The following is a 17,571-nucleotide window of genomic DNA, read 5'->3' as shown; positions in this document are numbered from 1 at the left end:
CTAGTTCTTTGTCCTCTTTTGAATTTGGCTTGGATTTCTGGTAGGTCCTGTTGATATAGTGCTACAACCGCTTTTGAACTATCATCAGGAAAATTTTAGTTGCATGAGATATTAATGATACTGTTTGATTTATGGATTCCATTGAGTCACCTCTCTTTGGAATGGGCACAGATATGAATCTTTTCCAATTAGTTGGAAGAAAATCTTCCAGTTTTCCTGGCATAGATGAATGAGCATCTCCAGTGCTGTATGAGTTTGCAGAAACATTTTTATTTGTATTCTGTAAATTTCTGGAACCTTGTTTTTCACCACGCCTTCATATCAGCTTGGATTTCTTCCTTCAGTACTATTAGTTCTTGATCATATGCTGCTTCTTGAAATGGTTTAACATCAGTCCATTCTTTTTGGTATAATGACTCTGTATACCTTACACCATCTTTTGATTCTTCCTGCATCATTCAATATTTTGATCATAGAATCCTTCAATATTTCAAGTTGAGGCTTGATTTTTTTTTTCCAGTTCTTTCAATTTGAGAAATGCTGAGCATGATCTTCCCTTTTGGTTTTCTAACCCCAGGTCTTTATACATTTCATCATTTTTCTCAAGCTTCCCTTTGAAATTTTCTCTTCAGTTCTTTTCCTCATTTCTACTAGTCAGTTTAGCTTCTCTGTGCTTATCAGTATCAGAGTCTCTTCTAACATCCATTTTGGGGTTTTTTCTTTCATTCCTGTCTTTTTAATGACATTTTGATTCCTTCGTGTATGATATTGCTGATGACATCCCACAGTTCTTCTGGCCTTTGGTCCTTATTGTCCTTAGTGTCTCATGCATTAAATCTGTTTTTCCAGATAGTCAGTCTCTAAATTCAGGTAGAATATATTCAAGGTCATATTTTGGCTGTGACACACTTGTTTTAGCTTTCTTCAGCTTTGCATTGTTTGGGATCATGGTATTGAATCTCTCCATTGTTTATTCCCGCAGATATAGTCAGTTTGATACCTGTGTGTTCCGTCTGGGGAGGTTCATATGTATCACCACCTTTAGTGTTATTGAAAAAAGTATTTGTAATTAACTGGTCCACAATAGGAACATGAAACCTAAAACACATAAGTGGGTAAGTGGGATCGTGTAGTTCAAATCCATGTTGTTGAAGGGTCAACCATATGTGTGCTTGCAAGGTACATAAGTGACAATTGAAGGAAGCTATCCTAAGCAAAGGTGGAAGCCAACAAATTGCATCTTTCTGGTTGTGTGCCATCAATTTTGACTCAGCAACAATGTAAGATAGAGTAGAACTTACCTATAGAGTTTCCAAGATAGTCAATTTTATAAAAGCAGGCTGCCACATCTTTCTCTGTGAGTGGATTTGAACTACCCACTTTGGGTTAAGCAGCCAAGTGCTTAACCACAACACTACCAGGACTCCTGGTTGCATCATGTAGTCTTAAATTTTACTTTACTTGAGGAAAAACAAGCAATTCAGGTGAGGAACCTGGTGGCCTGTTCACAGTTAGATTTGTAGTGTGGCTGCTCTTACTTTTGTTATTGCTCATGTTTTTCGTTATTTTAGTTTCTTTTATACCATCAATTTAGAATCCCAAAGAAAAAGATAGTACATTTAGGGCATGAATCCTACCTTAATCCAACAGAAATATACTGGAAATTTTTCTATATATAGAACTTTAGAAATTTGGCAATAAAGTATGACTCAAAAGAATTCTGTGAACAGTCTAGATGACACATTTCCTATCTCTTGACATAAAACAAGTCATTTCTGGTTGAATGAAAAGAGGAAATAAGTCCATTAGGGAGAGTATGAAAAAGTACTGTAAAATAAAGGAAAAGGAATACTATATTCTAGTGAATATGAAGAATATATGTCTACATTACTCAACTGGATATTACGTATTAATTTTACTATTTCTGCCAATTCTACAGTGTCTAAAAAGAAGTATTTATTATATTAAAAAATTTTCCAAACAGAATATAATGTGTCTAACACATTATATCCTCCAAACAACCTCATTAAGGAAGTGTGTTTCACATTACTATTGTTAAGCGCCATCAAGTTATAAAAATGAAATGAATCAGTGATAAATATAAAAAATAATTAGTAAGAACCAACACAAAAATATGTAAGCATACAGTAATTAAGATATGATTTAAGGCTCACATGTTTGTTTTAAGTGCTTTCGAGTCAGTTCTGATTCATAGTGACCCTATACATATTAATTGTATATGGTTTACAAAGAGTCACTGGTGGGTTTGAACCACTGTCCTTGTAGCTAGCAGTCTAGTGCTTATCCTACAGTGCCACACCAGATATCCAACAGGGATTAGCAAGATAAAGTAAATGTAAGCAAAAACTTAAATTTAATATGAACATAAAATAAAATTGAAATTAAGGATGGAAATTATAACGAGGCCGCAAAACTAAATGCTCACCATGTAAAAAATAATATTTCCTAATGTTAGAGTACAAGTATGACTCTAGTTTTCTAGCATATATGTGCTTATAAACATCTCCCTGTATGTTCTTTAGTGAGCATGAGGCAAAACCAAACTAGATCGTAGAGAAGTGCAATTATCCTAGATTTTAAAAAAACCAAAACATTTCTACAGCAGTCAATATCACTACAGTAACAATTACTGAATATAAGCACTTCTCCTGTCTGAAGACCTATAATAAAAAATTGTACATCGATATTTAGTGAGACATACATATATTTATATATAATACAATCCTCCACACAACCTCATTAAGGAAGTATATTCCACTTTACTGTTGTTAAGTGCCATTAAGTAATAAAAATGAAATGAATCAGTGATAAATATAAAAAATAATTAGTAAGAATCAACATGAAAATGTGTAAGGATATAATAATTAAGATATGATTCAAGGTTCACATATAGAGAAATGAAAAACAGAATCTGTATTCATTGACATAACAAGTGGCAAAGAAATGACCGGTTGAAAGATTGTTGCTGTTAGATGCCTTTGAGTCAGTTCTAACTCACACAGACACTGTATGGTTTGTGTTTTTTAAGTTTTTAAGGACATGAAAAGGTAGCAGTTTTAAAGGATAAAAAAATATATGTGTCTGTGTATATATTCAGCCTTCAGTGTGGGTTGCATCTCAATGTAAAGAAAATGAGAATCCTCACCACTGGACCAATAAATAACATCTGTATAAATGGAGAAAAGATTGAAGTTGTCAATGACTTCATTTTTCTTGTATCAACCATCAACACTCATGGAAACAGCAGTCAGGAAGTCAAACCTTGTATTGCATTGGGAAAACCTGTTGTACAAGATCACTTCACAGTGTTGAAGAGCAAAGATGTCAGTTTGAGAACTAAGGTGTGCCCGACACAAGCCATGGTATTTTAAATAACTTCATATGCATGCGAAAGGTGGACAGTGAATAAGGAAGATCATAGAAGAATTGATGCATTTGAGTTATGGTGTTGGAGAAGAATATTGGAAGTATCATGGACTGTCAAAAGAACAAATAGATCTTTGTTGGAAGAAATACAGCCAGAGTGCTCCTTGGAAGCCAGGATGGCCAGACTTCATATTTCATACTTCGGATATATTGCAAGGAGGTACCAGTCACTGGAGAAGGATGTCATGAGGATAAGAGAAAAAAAGAGGAAGACCTCCAGCGAGATGGATTAGCACAGTGTGAGCATCAATGGGCTCAAACATAGCAATGATTGTGAGGATGGCCCAGGATCAAACAGTGTTTTGTTCTATTTTGCCTAGGGTCGCTAGTAGTCGGTACCCACTCAGTGGCACCTAACAACATATATATTCAGAATCAATTAAACAGCAAATAATAACAACCACAAACATGTATGAAGGGGCTTCAAAAAGTTCATGAACATATTCCATTCACTTTTAATTTCACATTTCCACTAACTTTTCACAGCCTCCTTGTATATGTTAAATGATATATATTTGTTGTTGTTGTTAGCTACCACTTGGTGAGTGAGCCAATGATTCACAGTGACCCCATATACAAAGAGATTGGACCACTATAATTCTTAGAGTTTTCAATGGCTTACTTTTTCAGAAGTAGTTAGTTATGCCTTTCTTCCTACTTAGTCTTAATCTGAAAGCTCTGGTACACCCTGTGCAGTACCAGAGCCACTGACTGAAGATGCTAGGCTGTGAAACACAGTTATCTTGCATAAATGATAATGATTCTATCACTGAACCACCACTGTCCATTAATACTCTCAGATAGTTAATCCTCTTAGAATATGAGGGGCTTCAAAAAGTTGATTCAAAAAAATGGGATACTTTCACACTTTTTGAAGCCTGCAATGTACAACATGTGCATTTTTTAAAAAGAGGGAATATAAAGTATATATAGTTGGTATTTCAAACCCATCAATACTCCTTGAAAACCCTATGAGTCAGAACTGACTCAACAGCACTTAACAGCACATAGTACATATACATAATATATCTTTTCTTTAAAAAGATATACAAGTTGTAGTTATAAAAACACTACATTGTAGTGTGACTTGTAAGATCAGTTTTACTGAAGTCTAACTATTTAGATAAAATATTAATATGTAAATAACTATCAAATTTATTTTCCAGGTATTAGAGTACTGTCTAAGCATGATCAAAATAGGAGCAAGAATTTGAAATTTAGTCTGTAATAGAAAAGAGCATATGATATAGCTTTCTGTACAGTATGTGTAAACCTTAACAACAGAGAAATGAGTCAAATTACATAGGCAACTTTTTCACATGACATAAAGATTTATAGGAAGGTGGGAAAAGAGGGGGGAAATTAAGGTAGGAAGTGCAGATGGAACAGAAGTAATTGTGTAACTTTTTACACATTCTCAGATGTAATCATTCAAAAACTTTTATTACTGATGACAGAAAAGCACCAAGGAAAATCGTAGCCAAATTCTCCGTATTTTTGAAAGTAATAAAAAAATATTGTTGTTATGTGTCGTGGAGTCGGTTACGACTCATAGAGACCCTGTACAGGATTTCCAAGGCTGTAAATCTTTACGGGAACAGAACGCCTCATCTTTCTCCTGCGGAACAGCTGGTAGTTTCGAACTGCTGACCTTGCGGTTCACAGCCTGATTCGTAACCACTACGCTACCAGAGCTCCTTAATAAAAAAATAAGCAGATGTAATTCAAGTGTGATTTATTTTAATATGCAAAAATACAAGCTTCTAGGAAATTTATTTGTATTTGAATCCAAACATAAAAACCTTATTTTTGAGTGTGCTTGTATAATGGATTGCACGAGAACACAGTGAAATGTCCTATGTTGACGCTGTGATATTTTAACTATGGAAGTCTTCTTTATAAATCCTCAGTTTATTCCACAATAAGGCACACATCTGTGTTTTTAGGAACATTATTTTATATATGTTACTAAATCATTATTGTAGGAGCAGTAAAATATCAATCTTAATCTGTAATTGTGTAGCACATATTTGCCAATGAAATGCATCGTTTACATTATGAAAATTCAATCTGACTGACATTAGCAAAATTGCTAATTAAGAAATAGGACATAAATACTCAAAGAAACTTGACAGTCTGTTCTATGAAGAAAATTAATTCAGAAGCCCCCTATTTGCATAAATCTCTAGGTCACATTTTCACAGCTGTTTGTTCTGTCAGCTCAGCTAGATGGTTGCATTTCGAAATTACTTTAACATAATCGGTGTGAAGTATACCTTTCACCTAAAAATATCTTGCTCTTCAAGAAAGATTGTTAAGGGAAAATCTAAGTTCACTCAATTCATCTTGATATTTTTCCCTCAAATGAGTGCTTCTAATTCAGGAACTTGAACATTGAAGTCTTAAATGATTGAAATTTTGTATTATTAAATGTGTATCCTTTAAGTTTAGATTCACATAGAAATGCAAAGGTTATGTCATTTCATATATAAAAATGTTAATGAGTGAAGTTTATGTTAGCAGAGAATAAAGAACATGGGAAACATCTACTTCTCATTACTCAGTGGAGCATGATATTAAATTGCAGATGTGTACCCTGCATTGGTAAGGAGCTCTGGTAGCACAGTGGTTACGAATCAGCCTGCTAACCTCAAGGTTGGCAGTTTGAAAACTACCAGCCGTTCTGCAGGAGAAAGATGAGGCTTTCTGCTCCCGTAAAGATTGACAGCCTCGGAAACACTGTGCAGGGTCACTATGAGTCGGAACCGACTCCATGGTACTTAACAACAGCAACAAACACTGTATTGTTCTAGACAAAAGTGATAAAAACATATTACTTAGGCTAGACGTGTATTTGTTTTAGAAATTTTGATAGTGAATGTATCAGGAACTACTAGATCTTAAGATACCTTTTAGGAGCCCTGGTGATACACTGATAAAACACTCACAAATCAGAAGTTCAGCAGTTGGAATCCACCTGCACTCCATGTGAGAGATTTCACAGTCTGCTTCAGTAACAATTGTTATTGTTAAGTGCAGTTGAGTCAGTTCTGACTCGTAACCATCCAGTATAAGCTTTCCAAGGAGTGGCTAGTGAATTTGAACCGCCAACATTCAGGTTCAAACCGACCTTGTGGTCCAGTGCTTATCCTACAATACCAAACCAGAACTCCAGTAAGGATTACAGCCTGGGAAATCCTATGGGGAAGTTTTGCTCTGCCCTAGAGCAGTCCTGGTGTGGCTCTGTGGGTTGATGCGCTGGACTGTAAAGTCAGGTTGAACTGCAAGGTCAGTGGTTCAAGCTCACAAGTTGTTCCTTGGAAACCCTATACAGGGTTGATATAGGTCGGAACCGACTCGACAGCACTTAACAACAACAATAGAGTTGCTATGAGTCAGGATAGGGCAATGTGTAAGATATCTGTTACCTACAACATCCAAAAGAACAGCAGGATTGTTAAAGCAAAAGATTCCAGCATAGAGACTTAGCAACACCATTTGTGAGCTTGGGTTTAGCATGGAAGCACTGCATTTCAACTCTCCATCTGAAATTGTAGTTGTTAAGCGCTGTCCACTTGATTCTGACTCTAGAGGCCCTATAAAGTGTTTCCAAGGAGCGCCTGGTGAGCTTGAACCACTGACTTTGCGGTCCAGCCCATTAACCGACAGCGCATAGGGTTTTTAAACTTGTGATCACTACTTCACAGTGTTACTGAAAATTTAATTGATTAATTAACAGACAGTTAACTGCTTTGGGAGCTGCAAAGCACCATACAAATGTTAGTTGTGGGTTAGTGTCTTTATTCATGTCATTTCAATAGTAAATGAGCTATAGGAGGCTGAGGAAAACTATGACCTGGTCAACATTGTCATGATGGCATTATATTTTAAAAGTTAGTCCAAGCTTGGCCTTTTAAAATAGACAGTTCTCTACACTTACATATAATTTCCTGACTAGAAAAGGAGTCATGGTTTTTTCAAATGAGCTTCTGCATTTTTTTTTTTTTTTTAAACTCTTGAAATTATATTTAAGTGTTGACTCCACTTAAAGTAATTTGCTGCTGGAATCGGCATAATGTTCTTATGTCTGCTTTGCTTCTAATTATGTTCAAGTTCATTTTGACATTTAAGGCCAATTACATTAGTCTAGATCTAGTAAGACTTTTCCATAGTGATTTCAAATCTGACCAACAAATAGTTTGCTTTTTTTCTTTTTATTTGTTTAAGTAGAATATTTGGCAAAAAGCATGCTTTACACATACACTCTGTCATCAAGTTGATTTTGAGTCATAGGGACCGTATATGACAATAGAACTACCCCTTAGGATTTCCAAGGCTATAATTGTTTATAGGAGCAGACTGTTGCATATTTCTCCCACAGAGACTGGTGGGTTTGGATCACCAAACTATCAGCTAGCAGACAAACACAATCATTTTGCCACCAATATTCAACACATTGGTTCTCAAAACAATCTGAAAAGAGTGATGAATCCATATTTGAGAAAGGTGTGTCTCAGGATGACTAAGTAGCTTACCCAAAGTCATTAAACCAGTCAAGATTCCATCTCAAACTCAAGTTCTATGTGCGCACTGATTCCTTGGTCCTCATAGAGTACCATGGTGTATATACAAAGCCCAGTCTATCTCTATCTTTTACTATAATCCTTTAGCTTGGAATGTCAAGGTGTGTTTGGTTGATACAAGTGGACTAAGCTTCATCACTAACCTACAGGTAGTTGTTGTTGTTGTTGTGAAGTGCTGTTGAGTCGGTTCTGACCCATAGCGACCCTGTACAGGTTTGTAGTCCAAACAATGTGTCCAGCAGTGCCTCAACCAGTCTGGCAATCTGCTTCTATAACTATAATAGTCAAAATCCCATAATGCAGTTCCACTCTCTAATACAGGGGACCATCTTGAATTGGAACTGACTCGGTATAACTGCATTGGTTGTTTTGTGGTTGTTATTTTTCCTAGGAAAGTCCTCTCTTGAAAATGAAAGGAGATTTAGATAAGATGAAGAAAACTGAAAGGTCTTAGATGATAGTTTGTTCACCAGTAATTGTATTTTCTGTACAATGTAACTTGGAAAATGACAGCTCTTGCTTTCCCATCACCAGATAATATTGGCATATGAATGTATCTAATACCAGCAGAATGAAAACAAAAGATATTTAAATTCTACCTTTTCAGTATAAGACTAGAAGAAAAGCCTCTTTATTTTACACTTGTATTTATAATTTCCTTAAATACTAGGCTAACATGGACGAGGTTGAAAGCTTTGATGAAAAGCCAGGCTCCAGAAATTGACAGAATACCAATTGTGATTATTTCAAGAAGTGAATGCAGTACTACAGCTGTTCACAAGTCTACGCCAAGGAATTTGGAAGATAACTACCTGGCCAACCAACAGGAAAAGATCCATATTTATGCCCATTCCAAAGAAAGGAGATCCAACAGAATTTAGAAATAATTAAACAGTATCATTAATATCATACACAAGTGAAATTTTGCTGAAAATAATTCCAAAGTGCTTTCAGAAGTATATGGATAAGGAACTGCCAGAAACAGGTTCAGAAGAGGACATGAATCGAGTGATACCGTTGTATAAGTCAGATGGTTCTTATGCAGATGACAAAACCTCATTTGCTGACTTGAAGCACTTAGTAAGAATGGAGATCAAAAACTACAGTCTTCAGTATGGATTACATCTCACTAACAACAAAAAACTTACAATGGACAAATAAGCAACATTCTAATGAATGGGGGGAAATGAGGTTGTGAAGGATTTCATTTTACTTGTATTCACAATCAACAACCATGGAGGCAGCAATCAATAAATTAATGGATTGAATTGGGCAGATTGGCTGCAAAAGACCTTTTAAAAGTGTTATAAAGAATGTAGATATCACTTTAAAGAGTAAGGTATGCCAGACTCCTGTCAAGGTATTTTTAATTGCCTCATCTGCATGTGCAAACTGGACAATGAATACAGAAAATCTAAGAATAACTGATTCATTGGAATTATGACATTAGTAAAGAATAATGACTATGTCGTCCTATGCCAGAAGAAAGAACCAATCTCTTTTGGAAGAAGAAGAGCCAGAAAGTACTCCTTAGACTTTAGGATGGCAAGGCTTCGTCTTTGGTACTTTGATCATGTTATCAGGAGGGACTAGGGCTGGAGAAGACTATCAAGCTGGATAAAGTCAAGCACCAGAAAAGAGGAATATCTGCAAGGAGACAAATGGACACAATGGGCTGAAGCCTAGGAAAGGCTGAGACTAGCACAGCACCTGGCAATCTTTCACTCTGTTGCACGTAGAGTAGCTATGAATGGAACCAGACCAGGGGCGCCTAACACAAGGTTAAGGTGTGGAAAAAGCCACTCAGTTGCATTCTAAGATCTGCTAAACTGATACAATGGAAAATATGAGTCATGCTGACTTTATATTTAGAAGCCAGTAGGATATCAAGGGAGAAAAAAAATAATAAAGAATATACCAATAAAAACATTTGGGACCATTGGCCTCAATAGACCATGGCATTGGAGCAATGTTCCCAGAACTAATGGGGAAAAAGTGAATCCCAGTAACAGTCAGCCACTAGAACTGATTTGTAATACTAAGCAAACTATGATTTTGTTTAGGAACTAATAGCTCTTGGAGCTTTTATATATTGTGGTCTTATAGTGTTGTTTTCCAAACCCTAATCCTTCATAAGAAGTCCTGGTGTGGCACTGTGGGTTAATGCACCAGACTGCAAAGCCATTTGAACTGCAAGGTTGGTGGTTCAAGCTCACCAGTATCTCCTTGGAAACCCTATACAGGGTTGCTATGGGTTGGAACTGACTAGACGGCACTTAACAACAATCCTTATGAAACCTTGATCTTGTCAGTTATAATGTTGCCAGTCAACGTACTTTTCAAAACTATAACCCTAAAATTAAGTAGGTAAAACATTTACTATATATTGATATTGTTTTAAATATTAAAGCATTTGAATAGTTTACTTTTTAAATAAAAGGAGCTATACTGCAAAATATTAAAGGATCATGAGGTCAGTGGAGTTTCCAGAAGATAAAACTTCGCTACAAATTATAGTTATTCAAGGAGGAAAAAGAAACAAGAAGATTGAGTAGGCGAATAATTAGGGCAATTAAAACCAAAGGAGGTGTCACTTCTGCGCTTGAGTGAATATCATTAGGCAAGTCTTCTATTTTAGGACTGTCTGGTAGTAAGACACAGCAGGGACACCCTAAGAAAATGGCTGAGCTACTCTATCAGATGACAAGAAGGTTTCAATTTGAGAGCAGATTTCTTTGTAGAGAAGGTGTTGTTGAAACCAGCTAAAGAAAATTAATTTAACTTATAAAATGTATATTGTACGTGGCTAATTAGAGTTGCATTTTTCATGTGTTTACATTTGAATGTACACGTTTAAAAATAGATACATAGTTTTAATATTTTAATACAAACAGCAAAATCTATAAAGTAGAAAGCAATTCATGATAATGTATGTCCACACAAAAACTTGCCTACAAATGTTCTTAGCAGCATTAATCATAGCTCCCCAAAACAAATGGAAACAACATGAATGCCCATCGGTTGCTGCACATACAACATTTGGTATCTCCATACAGTGGCATAATATTTAACAATTTAAAAACATTTATGTAACTGAGTATGACTAATAAATATTGATATATGCTACAACATGAATTGAACTTATAGTAATTAGGACAATTACTAAGTGGGGGGGGGAGTATTAAGTTGCAAAAGAGGGCACCAACAGGTCTACCCACAGCCCTCTCTATTCTGCTGGATTCAATAATTCACTCCAACAGTCACACATAACTCAAACACCATAGTCACAGTTGTGCGGTTTATGGGGACGTTAACTGGTTACAATTCAGGGTCAGAAATGTTCAGGCTACAGTTCTTGTAATCAGGATAGCCTCTCTTCTTCTGGGCATATAGGCAGACTTCTCTGTGGCCCTCAGGCCTTTGGCCTGGCCTCTGCCTGCTCTGTCAATATTACAACTCTCTTTGAAAACTGCTGATGATTGCCCACATTACACAGCACTCTGCCATAAACACTCAGCAACAAAAGCTCCCCTAATTAAGTACCAGAAGTACCCCACTCCTCAAGCAAACTTCCTGCCCAAAATCACTCAACTGAACTTGCTCCATGAGCTGAGAAGTCCACTGTTCTGCCTTGTGCTCTGGCTCCTGGTTCTCCACTCCTCTGCCATTCCTCAGGTGCCATGCTTTCTGTCCCTCCAGTTAAGAAGGCTCAATGTGCAGGAATCTCGTGGTCCAAAGGATGTGCTTCAGTCCTGCCTCTTCTTCTTTAACAGTGTTGATATCCACTCTCCTCCTGCTTCTGAGATGGCTCCTTTTATACCTGTGTTAGCGTCCAAGTTTTCTCAATTAACCTTAGTAACAGTCACTCACAACTAAGTCATAGTATCCCTCAGCATCTAATCATCCCTGACATTTTCTCAACCATGCCCATCAGGAAAAAGTCATTGATGAAAACTTACAAACACTATTACAAACAGAGGAGAAATTAAATAAATCACTATACCACATAAGTGAAAAAAAAAATCACAAAAAACTCTATAATGTCTAGAATAAGAAAGTATATCATTGATTGCCTCAGGTTGGGAGACTGAAGAGAACCTGCTCTTAGTTACATAGCTTTGGGGAAAGTAATAAAATGTTCTTAAATTAGGTAACCCAAATTTGTGAATATATTAATACCCACTGAATTATACACCTAAAATTTCTAAATGTTATGGTATGTGAATTATATTTCAATAAAATGATTATTAAGAAGTGTTTTACAAAATAAAATATGCATTCCTTCTCTAGTTCCAGAAATACAAATGGGGGAGTTATCAGTTTTATTCCCACTTAACTAACTTCTATTAATTCAGAAATTTACTTCCCAATAACACCAGTATATGGAGACAATATGTGGAGACATTAGAATAGATAATATTAACTAGTTAGTGAGCACTAAGAGAGAAAGGGAAGATTTGAGGATGGCTCCCTGGGGCTCTGGACATTTTTATTGTTGTTAAGTGCTGTTGAGTAGGTTCTGACTCATAGTCACCCTGTATAGGGTTTCTGAGGAGGGGCTGGTAGGTTTGAACTGCCATGCTTGAGGTTAGCAGTCTGGTGCTTATCCTGCACACCACACCAGGATTCTGCAGAACATTTAACGGTCAGGCAACTGAGGAGAAATGAGCAAATTTGCTTGTGAAAGTCAGGTATGAATTTTGTGGCTTTCTACTGCAGTGCCCCGACTCTAGTCGTCACTCCAGAACTGCTGTTCCCTGCCCTGGATACGCTGTCTCCTACATCTTCCCTATAACAGCTCACTTCTCTCCACTCAACTCTTGTGGGGTTTACCCTCTATTCTCATACTTCCCAAGGAGCTCTGGTAGTGTAGTGGTTATGAATTGGCCTGCTAACCTCAAGATTGGCAGTTCGAAACTACTAGCTGTTCATGGGAGAGAGATGAGGCTTTCTGCTACCATAAAGATTTGCAACTTCGGAAACCATGTGCAGGGTCACTATGAGATAGAACACACTCCATGGTACTTAACAACCACAACAACAACTCATACTTCCCATCCTGGAATCTGGTTCTCACCCTTTGATTTGGTCCACATACCCAAGGAATGTAATACCCTCCAAGAAGAAAGAGTGACTCACTAAGCTAGTGCCGTTCAACACCTTCATTCTCCATTCAGTGTAAAGCATTGCAGTTGCTTTTTTCAGTGCATTTCTTTTTATAACTCTGCTTTGAGTTAAAGTTTACAGAGCAAACTAGTTTTCCTTTCAACGATTATACTCATATTTTGTGTGTGAGATTGGTTGCAATTTGCTCGCTGCAACAACACTCTCCCCACAGCTTCCCTGTGTCCCCCACATCCATTTGTCCTTCTTGTGGGGCAAGTGATGCCCTTTTGGGCTCCTATGGTTAACTGCTCTGTGGAGTCCTTTCCTCATAAATGTTATTGTTCACGTCATAGACCTGGCAGTTGTGGTTAACAGACAGCCCCTGGGAGTGGATTCTGTTGAAGGTTTGATGGGTGTCTAAGGGCCAGTGTCAAGGTTTCTTCCAGATTCTATCAGTCAGGTCAGTGATGATTTTGGATTTTGTTTTATATTTGTCTCCAATTGTGTCCAGGACCTTCTGTGGACCCACTTAGAGTGTTGGTAGTGGTAACCAGGCACCGTCTAGTTCTTCTGGTTCTCAATGTATTTTCATTCCCACTTACCTTACTTCGATTTAATCAGAAATTTGCTGCCCTGTAGCATCAGTCTGTTTGTAATGACCCTTCATCATGCCTATTTGATTACATAAATGGTTTTTTCCATCCATTCAACTCTATCCCTTACTACTAACGTGTTTTTTTCTCTGTAGTTTCCATTTAAATTCATTGGGGAGATGATTTTCATTGATCTAATTCTTTCCTGATGGAGTAGAGTTGTTTATTCAGATCACCTCTGTGCAATTGGCTCATTCCTGAGAATGAGCCCATCCCTAGTTCAATTGGTTGAAGCCAGAAAACTGTAGTACAAACAGTGATTGACCTGTATAATGATAATTTTCACAGCATAATTATATCATTAGATAATGAATTAAAAAAAAAGAAAAACAGGTACCAGGTACTTGTAAACAAAAATTATTTACCCTTATTTAAATGTGTATGTTTAACATGAGTGGTGAAGTAACAAAATAGATCAAAATGTGACTTTAAAACCTCTGAAAATGAGTGAAACAATTATAACCTGCAAAAGTATACCAACAACCACCACACAAAAGAAAGACCATTTTTTATGTCATTACTGTGATGCTGTAGGATAAGCACTGGACTGCTAATCACAAGGTCAGCAGTTAAACCCACCAGCCACTCCTTGGAAACCCTATAGAGTGTCATTGTGATTCAAAACCAACTCAATGGCACTTAGTGACAGCAACAGTCTTTGACTAGCACCTTCCAGAAGTGAGAGGGAATGAAGGACAGACAGAGAGAAGACTCTAGAACTACCCCTAAGCCTGCCTCCCAGAAGACATTAAAAGGAAATAAGTTGGAAAAAACCTCTAGGATAAGTAGCAAGTCCTGGTGGCACAGTAGTTAAAGCAATTGGTTGATAACTGAAAGGTCGGTAGTTTGAACCCACCAACCACTCTGTTACATGACACAAAGATGTAGCAGTCTGTTTCTGTAAAGATTTAAAAACAAGCAAAACATCGGAGGCAGTTCTTCTGTGCCCTGCATGGTTGCTATGAGTCTAACTCAACTCAAAGGCAGTGGGTTTGGTTTTGACATTTTCTGGGCTAAGGGGTAATGCAGACCCTTGGAAAGAGACCGGGACCGCTTGTTCTAGTTCATTTCTAAAGAAGCAGGCCTAGCTGCTAGAGTTTACCATGTTCATGTCTCCCAGCGGGGAAGAAAGTTTGGCTGTGAAGGCAGAATAATCATGATTTCTGGGAGTTAGTTATCTCCTACAATAAACAAAAACTAGCTCAATGAAAGCATGAAGAAGAAAGTAGACTGGAGGAGGCAGACAATCCAAGAGGTGACCTCCCATGAAGGCCCAAACCAACAAGCTAGACTTGCCTTTGCTCTTATCACCAGACAACAGAGTGAGAACAACAACTGGCAAGAGACCTGGGAAGCTGAGGAAGTGACCACATGGTATGGATTGACTATGACTGAAACAAAGATTTCAGGAATCCATTTGAATTGGAGAACTATCTGAAGCCAGCGTAACTTACCCACTGCCTCAGCTGACAGTTCTCTCTCTGCTAACCGCTCTCCACAAACACAGAGATGACAGATTGAAAGGAGACTCTCATGACGGGATCAAGAATTTGAAAGCAGTCTCTAACACTATAGTACAGATAATAAAAGATCTAGTTAAGAAAGTTAAAAACATAGATATTTTGACAATTGTAGAGCAAGTCTAGAAAGCAATTAGTCCAGATTAGAGCAGGTGCTGAGAGGACGATAAAAATATTACCTATGAGAGTAAGAATCCAATGATTTCTGAGTAATTGAATGCCCCAAGAAGAATTTCTATAGGAGAATAAGAATTAAATTTCTTCCTAACAGAGCAGCAAATATGTATAAGAACCCAGAGGCTATTGAGAATAGAAGGAGAAAGCATATATCTTTTCTTTTCTTTTTTTTTTTTTCATTGTTTTATTGTGAATTATATGATAGTTTACATGAGAGAACTCTAGTTTTACATTCATTCCATCACATATCATTACATTGCCATGGTTCCAATCTCCTCCATGCATCATCTCCCAACCAAAGGGCATATCCTGGAAGCCCATCCTCTGCACTTACCCACCCCCCTCCAGTCTTTCGCCCACAGTTCCTCTCCCTCTCTGGATCCAAAGTCCCCAGCCACTCCATCCCTCCATGTCATCGTCCCTGTCTCCATCTCAGGCATCCCTGCTTCTCTGGGTAGGGTCCCGCTCTAGGCTCTTTTCCGTTGGTGGTCCCAGAGACCTCTGCTCCTAGACTGGAGAAACAGTCGCTCCCTTCCTTGCCACAAAATATCCATCTTTGCATTTCCAACACTCACAGTCTGTCCTGATAACCATTATTCACTACAGTATCGCGAGTAACCCATCTGTATTTCACTTCATCAGCTCCACCTAGACAAATTGGATAGTACTCACTGGTGATTCTGCCTTCCTCCATGCCCCCTAGCTCTAGGTTCCCTCTTGAAAGCTTGTAAGCCAGTTACTTCTTGCCTTTGTAGTCCCTCCCTCCCCATTTGGGTATCCAATGTCCAACTTGTTCATCTCTGTCCACTGTGTGTGTGGAGGGGGTGGGAATGTTTCCTGCTGTAAGGATTTGTTGCCTCTTTTGAGTCACTGCATTCGTATGCATTGGTCAAGTTCATCAGATTGAATCAGCTCAATCATCTTTTTTTTTTTTATACCCCCCCAGCATATATCTTTTCTAATAATCATAGAAGAAAAATCAGAACATAAATTAGAAATATATAATAAAATCTCAGCAAAAAATTGTATAAGACATGTATTTTCCAGAAAACTATAAGAGAGAATTATTATAAGACATTGGCCCATGTGATTGCAGAGTAGGACTCATGTGCCCGAGTGGGACTGCCCTCACTGGGTGTTCAAAACTGCCATCTCCACAGAAGCACATGGCCAGCTTGTCTCCTGCAGAGCTACCAAGGAGCTTAAACCACCAACCTTTTCATTAACAACTGAGTGCTTAACTGTTGTTTAAACAAGTTTAAGGAATTGTGGTGTCCTGCTATGAGGCTATAGGATAAGCATTGGACTTATAAGGTTGACAATTCAAACCCACTAGTCATTCCTCAGAAACCCTATACAAGGTCACTATGAGTTAGAACCAACTCGATGGCACTTACCAACAACAAAATTGTGGGGGCTAGCATGTCCACAATTTGGAGGTCAGACTGGCAGTCTTGGGTATGGAATACCTAAGCTAGGAGTTGGACTAGAAACTCCACAGCTGTAGTCTAGAGGCAGGATTTCTTCTCAGAACATGTGTTTGTTCTTACAATGTTCAATTGTTTGGATAAATCCCACTCATATTATAAAATGTATTGTCCTATAAATGTTAATCACATCTACAAAATATCTTCACAAGAGCCATCTAGACCAAACAAGTTGTCAAGTAAAACTAACCATCACATACTGTGAAATAAATTAGGCCAGTTTTGAGCAATTGGTGGTGGTGGTTATGTGGCATGGAGTCAGTTCCAACTCATAGTGACCCTGCATAGGATATTGAGACTGTAAATCTTTACAGAAGCAGAAAGTTTCATATTTCTCCCATGGAACTACTGGTAGTTTTGAACTGCTTACCTTGAGGTTAGCAGCCCAATTTGTAATTGGTACACTATCAGAGCTCCTTTGTTTTGTACAATTGTTGTTGTTGTTGTCATTAAGTGCTGTCGAGTCGATTCTGACCCATAGAGCCCTTGTATAGGGTTTCCAAGGAGCAGCTTGTGAGCTTGAACCACTGACCTTGCAGTTCAAATGACTTTGCAATCGGACGCATGAACCCAAAGCACCAAACCAGGATTCCTTTGA

General features: G+C 37.7%; 1 protein-coding gene across 1 annotated transcript in view; it reads left to right on the top strand.

Moving 5' to 3' along the window:
- Positions 1-17,571, top strand: part of NALCN (sodium leak channel, non-selective) — a 535,846-nt gene that overhangs the window by 282,999 nt on the left and 235,276 nt on the right. The gene's annotated exons all lie outside the window — the stretch shown is intronic.

The sequence above is a fragment of the Chrysochloris asiatica genome, unplaced genomic scaffold (genome assembly GCF_000296735.1).
Source record: "Chrysochloris asiatica unplaced genomic scaffold, ChrAsi1.0 scaffold00029, whole genome shotgun sequence".
Classification (NCBI taxonomy): domain Eukaryota; kingdom Metazoa; phylum Chordata; class Mammalia; order Afrosoricida; family Chrysochloridae; genus Chrysochloris; species Chrysochloris asiatica.
This window is presented reverse-complemented; position numbering and strand designations above follow the sequence as displayed.